Below are 8387 nucleotides of genomic sequence, written 5' to 3' on the forward strand. Positions count from 1 at the left end.
TCCAAAGAAGATATCCTAATCTAGATGGCTAACAGACACATGAAAAGATTCTCTACATTACTCATCATCAGGGAAATATAAATCAAAACCATGATGAAATACCACCTCACACCTGTCATTATGGCTAAAATTAACAACACAGGAAACAACAGATGTTGGCAAGGATGCAAAGAAAGGGGAAAACCCTCTTACACAGTTGGTGGGAATGCAAACTGGTGCAGCCATTCTGAAAAACAGTATGGTGTTTCCTCAAAAAGCTACAAATAGAACTACCCTATGATCTAGCAATTGCACTACTAGGTATTTACCCACAGGATACAAAAATAGAGTCAAAGGGGTACATGCACCCCAATGTTTATAGCAGCATTATCAACAACAGCCAAACTATGGAAAGAACCCAAGTGTCTACTGACTGTAGAATGGATAAAGAATATGTGGTATGTATATATAGATATAGATATATAGATATATATAGATATATATATAAAAGAATATATATATTTATATATATAAAGAATATGTGGTGTGTGTTTATATATATATATATATATATACATACCACATCTCGTCTCTCAAAAATAATGAAATCTTGCCATTTGCTATGACATGGATAGAGCTAGAGTATATTATGTTAAGTGAAATAAGTCAGTAAGAGAAAGACAAATACCATATTATTTCATTCATATGTGGAATTTAGGGAACAAAATATATGAATGTAGGGGAAGTGGGGGGAAGAGAGAGGGAAGCAAACCATAAGAGATTCTTAACAACAGAACAAACTGAGGGTTGAGGGAGGGAGGTGGGTGGGAGATGGGCTAAATGGGTGATGGGTATTAAGGAGGGCACTTGTTATGATGAGCCTTGGGTGTTATATGTTATATGAATCACTGAATTCTAATCCTGAAATCAATATTACACTATATGTTAACCAAATAGTATTTAAATAAAAATTTGGAGAAAAAAATAAAGCCAGAAGATAAAAAGGAAGGTGTTACCATTTTGAAGTGTTAACCGTTGAGCTCCAGTCAGTCCACTATGATTCAGTCACTTGAACGCCTAGCCTTGGCAGTTTCAAATCAGAGAACAAAGGTAACAAATCCTTGACTTTCAAGTTGGAAATCAACAGTACAAAAAAGGGGCAGAAAATATTTAGAAGATTCAAGTCCCCTTCCCAACACACATACACAGATTCCCAAACTAGGTAAAGATTCCACAGGGTAGAGTATAGAGACAGGGAAAATGATTGGAGTACTGGAATTGGATTGTAGACACTAAACAACCTGCCTGGGCAATTCTTTGTGTCATACAGTATCACACAGACTAGTGAGAAACAGGGAGCAGCTGGGAGGAGAGTCAGTGGTTGTATCATGTTTTAGGTGCTTAGAGACATTTTAGTCTGCATGTACTGAGAACTGCATAACACCTGCTCTGAAGCACTGACTTAGTTGTCCTTCTCACTGATGATGGACTCTGTGGGAGTCCATCAAGAATGATGCCTATGTGCTTTCAAAACTTGCTCAACTCCCATCCTACCTACCTTATATAGAATAATTTCCCTTTCAACGGTTTAGGACCCTTATATCTCCCTGAAAGAAAGGGTAGAGCTCTGAGTAAATGATAGTGGTACAGGAAGGAAAGAAAACCTGACCTAGGACATGATATGTATAATAAGTTCAAGATCTCCCATCCATCTGGAACAGTGTTGGAATGGCGATCATCTTAGTTCTGTAGCCATTATAACATAATTAGAAAGCTTAAAGTGCTAAAAGCAAAAAGTCTGAGTACCACACATTAGAAAGTTGAGCACAGATTCTGTGGAGGATTTTTTAGAAAAAATATAACAATATCAATGCTTAAGTAATGAAATTCATACAGGGCTCTTTTGGATAGAAGGACTAAAAGAGACCCTCTACAACAAAGCAATGTCATAAGGACCATTCCTAGAAGACTGTTAAACTTAGTTAAACACATCTATAGATACAAAGCACAAAGTCCCAGGGCACAGCAGAGTAGGGGTCACAGTCAGTAGCATTAAGAGATTGGAAGAAATCAGGACAAATAACTGGGGCCCAGAGGTCTGGAAAGAGATCCAACCCTGATGACACTGAATTATCAAAACAAATCCCCTGAAAAGATTTTTAAACCATCTGCCCAAATTTATTCTTGCAGCTCTAATTACAGACTTGTCTCCTCTGGGATCAGGAGGGAAAACAGAAAGAAACCAAGCTAGTATGTCTAGTCTCTAAAATCTCCAAACAAGGATCAGTTATGCATCTTTGATAGGCCTGTGTCAATACTTTGCTCTTCATTAAAAGAGGTCAGCTAAATGAAGATAATGGAACTCCCATGACCTATTGACTTTGTTGCATCATCAACTAAAATTATCCCTTAGCCAAAATGTGACCAATTTCTTTCTTATTATTCACACAGCACCCAGTAGACTGCAGATTTTTGGAATTCTAAATGTCTTAGCAATAATTTAATGCAATGCCACAATGTCTCATTGTTCTCTAGTGAGAATCATCTCCATGTGATTCTTCCCAAGTCCATTATTCACTCTTTTCCTTTCCTTCTGGTTATTCTTTCTCTTCTCCATGGCAACTTCAAATTATTAAGTTTCTCATGGTACCAAATACAGGCAAATGACTAGAAATGGAAAACTGTCTTGTGTGGATTTTGTTTCATGTGTAAATACTCACCAGAGAGTAGGCTCCTATCACTACCCAGTTCTAGAAATATTTGAGATTGGTCTACTGTGTGTTGATTCCATTCAACCAGTGGACTCGCCGTTTACGTGCAAAAAAGATAAAATACTATATAGTTTTGCAATAATGTTTAAGTATTAGTGTCTAATGAGTTAGGCCACCTAAGATACATGTTCATTAGCTCCAGGTGAAAATGAATGTTGCATTAGAACCATTTGCACCACCCACCTATGAAAGCTTGATAGATAAACCAAGTGACTGGGGACTCACTTAATCTATGAGTGTTTGCAATATGAAAATTTTCTCTCGGGTGTAACACCTATCTATGAATTATTTTGAATACTGCATTTAAGAAATGTGGTATTTTTCTTTTTTTTTTATTTTTATTTTTTTTTAAATTTTTTTTTTTTTCAACATTTTTTATTTATTTTTGGGACAGAGAGAGACAGAGCATGAACGGGGGAGGGGCAGAGAGAGAGGGAGACACAGAATCGGAAACAGGCTCCAGGCTCCGAGCCATCAGCCCAGAGCCTGACGCGGGGCTCGAACTCACGGACCGCGAGATCGTGACCTGGCTGAAGTCGGACGCTTAACCGACTGCGCCACCCAGGCGCCCCAAGAAATGTGGTATTTTTCTATTTAAGACATAGAAAAATTAATATAGATTTCTGCCCCTGAGGAGTTTCCAAATTTACAATCTTGGGGTATAGACAATGCTTTTAAGTAATTTTAATACAAGTCAGTTTCAGCTCTTTACAGGTTACAAGATGTCTAGAATCTAATGTCAATTTCTATGTAGTAAAATATATACATATCCAAAATGTACCTTGAAAATCTCTTAAATTATCCAAAGTAATATATATATAAATTTAACTTACACTGTTTTAAAATACATAGTGTACATTTTAATATGAAACATAATAAAGAGCAAACATGCAAAAGTTGTTTAGATTATAGTATGTTTCATGTTATTTCATATAAAGTAACTGCTGTGTGGCTTAAGTGTTTACACCATAATACAGTTTCTTGCATATACATAAGCATTTACATTATAGCAACATTTTTTCCAGTCCTAATGATATTTAAACATATATGTGTGACTTTTATAAGTCCCATATATTCAATAATTTCTGCTATTTTGTTGATTATTCAATTCACTATTATATATATTATTTTCAAACTTTTAGCTCTTTTTTAAAATTTTTAACCCTCTGAAAAAGACTTCAAATTTTCTTTACTTCTCAAAGTCATTGTACTTCTAGTTTATTTACTTCTAAAAAAATTATCCATTTGTTCTTACACGTGGTTTTTTGTTTGTTTTTTCTTTTTTCTCTTACTTAAAGGCAATGTTTCCTGATTGTGAAATTTAAATTTTCCAAAGATATTAAAATAAAATTCTTCAACTAAAATAGGGCTTCAGCAAGCATGACTGCTCCAAATCTATAAGAATGTTTTGTATGGTCTGGGTATAATTTGTTAGGGGCATTAGAGGAAAGGAATAGGTGATAAAACAACTTGGAAATGACCATTTCACAAACAGGTATTTACAGAAATACAGAAAGCCAAATCACAAGCAATGTGGTAAAGGCTAGATAGATGGCAAAATGCTCAGCTATTGTTTTTGCCAACCCAGCATCCAATCCCTCTTCTGAAAACAGTATCATATTTTCACTTGAAGAGTTCTCCCTCCTTCACTCACAGTCCATGTAGTTCGAAGGCTCTAAGAAGAGCCTATGTGCCAGGTCTGGCCAATTCAAGCACTGCCTCTCTGCACAGACAATGTAGAGCCTGCTTGAGATTCTCTCTCTCCCTCTCTCTCTCTCTCTCTCTCTCTCTCTCCCTCTCCCTCTCCCTCTCCCTCTCCCTCTTTCTCTGCCCCTCCCCTACTCATGCATGTGCTCTCACTCTCTCTCTCTCTCTCAAAATAAATAAACTATAAATAGCTACTAGCTAGCTAGCTAGCTAGATAGATCTATCACTGCCTCCTTCAGGCCACAAAGGTTGGTATCAGGATGAGCATGTAACCCAAGACAAAATGAAAGGTTAAGTCTGTTCTTGGCTCAGCTCCAAAATTTGTCTAATTCTATCATTATTTAAGTTCCTTAAAGTTGTGGTAATTTTTTTTTTTGTCCTTTGAAAAGAATAACTGTATTACCTGTCCAATCTATCTCATAAAATTCTTCTAAGGATGAAATGAGTTTAATATACAACTTATGAAAATGATGCATTATAAAAGCATATATAAAAGCATATGCAATTATGACATTCATAATTGAAATCATAACATACATATCTTACCCATATCATGCTATTATAAAAATAAGATGTAAATGTTCTTTGAAAAACAAAATGCAATGTATAAACACAAGGTGATGGTGATAACATCATAGCAGGTTTGCTATTAAGCACCAAGGCATGAGTTCACTGAAACTGGAATAAACTCGTATTATCTGAGCCCACTGATCCATTTATTTTTAAGTATTTATTGAACATTACCATGTTCCAGGTACATTCACTGGGTCACACAAAGGCTATACTGGGATATATATTGTATCACACATATATCAAGAAGACAAAAATGCTATTTAACATACACATGTTCTCCCATCACACATACACAAAAGAAAAGTATCTAAAGGACTATAGCTGTTTCTGCCTTCTAAGGGTATTAATCATATCAGGGGAAAAAAATCCTTGAATAAATATCTGAGTTGGGCAATCATTAAGGAAAATGCTTTCATTTGGAGTCTCTATCCATGTTTTCTACTGGTAAATTATACAGTCATCAAGGGTAAGCTCTTTATTTATCAGAAAACTTTAATAAGTTTGGAGATATAACAAGTAGGGCCACAGTTTAGATTCAGATCATCACAGTAAGAGCCACTCTTAAATGTGGCAGGCAATGCCCTAAGTCCTGTACTACAATGCCTCACTGAAAGCACATAAGACAACTCTTCCATACTCTCACCATAGAGAATAACCAGAGCATCGTCATTAAACAGCTTGAAAGTGACAAATCTTACACTTGAACATGTGCTCTAGCAGCCTGGCCCCTAACCAGTACATGAGATTGCCTCCCTAGGGGTTAAAGGAAGCAGAATCCTGTTTTATCAAGTCAGAGGGTCTGATTTTTTTGAGAGACAGTAGAGAGGAAGTGTAAGAACAGAGACCCACTAATATGGCCAGACTATTGAGTTCCACATGAAAAGATACCCAGTCAAAATTATTTAGTGGCAGGTATGACTGACGGGATTTTAAAAAAGAATAATTTTACTGAAATTTAATGAATATACCATTCAGTTCATCCACTTAAAGTGTGTGATTTACAAAAAGACAAAAAATAACAAGTATTGGCAAGGATGTAAAGAAAAAGGAACCTTATACACTGGTGGTAGGAATGTAAACTGGTACAGCCACTGTGAGTATGAAGGGTCCTCAAAAAACTAAAAATAGAAATACCATATGATCCAATAATTCCACTACTGGGTATTTCCCAAAGAAAACAAAAACACTAATTTAAAAATATATATGCACCACTATGTTTATTACAGCATTATTCAAAATAGCCAGGATACAAAGGCAGCCCCCCCACACACACACACAGTGGACTATACACAGACATAAAAAAGGATGAAATCATGTCATTTGAGACAACGTAGATGGACCTAGAGGATATTATGCTAAATGAAATAAGCCAGACTGAGAAAGGCAAATGCCATATGATTCCACTCATATGTGGAATAGAAGAAGAAGAAGAACAACAAGAAGAAGAAGCAGCAGCAGCAGCAGGAGGAGGAGGAAGGGGAGTGGAGGGGAGAGGGAGGGGCAGGAGGAGGAGAAGAAAAAAAAAACGAATAAACAAAAAAGCAGAATCAGACCTATAAATACAGAGAACAAACTTATGGCTGCCAGAGGAAAGAAGGGTGGGGAGGGAGGGCAAAATGGGTAAAGGGGAGTAGGAAATACAAGCCCCCAGTTGTGGAATGAATAAGTCACAAGAATAAAAGACACAGCATAAGGAATACAGTCAATGATACTGTAATAGTGATGTAATGGGACAGATGATAGTTATACTTGTCATGAACACAGAACAATGTATGAACTTGTCAAATCACTATGTTGTACTCCTGAAACTAATGTAACATTGTGTGTCAACTACATTAAAATTTAAAAAATTAAATAAAGTGTTAAGATTTGGTGGTTTTTATTATATTCACAAAGCTACACAATGATCGCCAGAATCAAATTTAAAACATTTTCATATCCCAAAAAGAAACCCCATTCTGAGACGGAGTGACACATATTGCAAACCAAGGATCCACTCTCCATCATGTTTAGGTCATAGAAAATCACGGTAAATCAGCTTCCATATGAAGGACAGTAACATCTTATATCTGTAATTTGCATCATGCTTTAAAATATGTGTTCACATGTATAACTTCATTTGGTACTGCTGATGCAACCCTGTGCTGTTGTCAGTGGAATATTGTCCACACTTTATAAATTAAAACTCAGAAATATTATATGATGGCATTAACTCCTCACAGAGGAGAACCTAAAATCCAGCTCTCTTGATTCTAAATCCTATAAATCCTGTAACTTTTTTATTGATAATGTTTTATAAATTATAGATAAGCCAAATATATCCATCTCTGAAATCCAATAACTTCAAAAAACTCTCCCATGGCTCAAAAAGTAGTCAAACTTAAAAATTTTTATCTGAATACCTATGTTATTTCTTTTTCTATCACTGCTAGCCATCATGATGTCACTATACAAATGAAACACTTATTCATCCCTTTTCCCACTTATTAAGTGTCATTTAAAAAGTCTGGAGTTTGTGATATTATGATTGTTACCATGGTAATGAACTGCAATATCAAACTCTATTCATAAATCATCTGTAAGTAAAACAAACAAAAGAATGAGACTAAACACTGAGAGTTTCTTTTACTTAGAACCCATATTTAATAATAAAAATGTGTGCAAAAATTAAATTAAACATTTACTGCATGCCTACTATATACCAGGCTTTGTACCAGTTTCTGGTAATATAGAAACAAATGATACCAGTTTAGAGCCATTAGCACAAATTACTTTTTCAGCAGTTGCTCTTTCAACTAAGGCTATGGTTGAGTTTGCCACTATCTTGTTTCGATATGTAAGCTAATAAACTAAATATATAGGATACAACCAACCAATCATTCATCTTTAAAGACAATGCTATTAGTGCTCACTTCAGCAGCACATATACTAAAACTGGAACGATACAGAGAAGATTAGCATGGCCCCTGCACAAGGATGACACGCAAATTCGTGAAGCGTTCCATATAAAAAAAAAGAAAACAAAGATAATGCTATTAAATAATACTTAAATCCACTTAAGTATTTAATGAATTTTAAATCCATTAAAAATTTTCACAATGTGTTTTTCCATTTAAAAAAACAGGTTATAAAATAGTGTTTATAGTGTGATTATAATTTTCTTCTCTAGATTTTATTGTGTTCACCTAAAATGACATGATTCAGAGTTGAAGAATGCATTTGCTTTTTAAAAATCAACACACTAAAAATTTAGTAGCTGATAGAATGATATAACTGGAAGTCTTCAAATCTGGCAGCAGAAAGAATAGAAAACACTTCTTGCTGAAAAGACCTCACCTTAAGCAATTTTCCACTAGA

The 8387-nt window shown here is 35.2% G+C and overlaps 1 non-coding gene across 1 annotated transcript; it reads left to right on the forward strand.

Moving 5' to 3' along the window:
- Positions 1-7934: 7934 nt before the first annotated feature.
- On the forward strand, positions 7935-8041 carry LOC125935944 (U6 spliceosomal RNA). The gene has a single exon (XR_007461904.1). It is a non-coding gene; the product is annotated as a U6 spliceosomal RNA (small nuclear RNA).
- Positions 8042-8387: the final 346 nt, after the last annotated feature.

The sequence above is a fragment of the Panthera uncia genome (genome assembly GCF_023721935.1).
Source record: "Panthera uncia isolate 11264 chromosome A1 unlocalized genomic scaffold, Puncia_PCG_1.0 HiC_scaffold_17, whole genome shotgun sequence".
In the NCBI taxonomy this organism is placed as follows: Eukaryota; Metazoa; Chordata; class Mammalia; order Carnivora; family Felidae; genus Panthera; species Panthera uncia.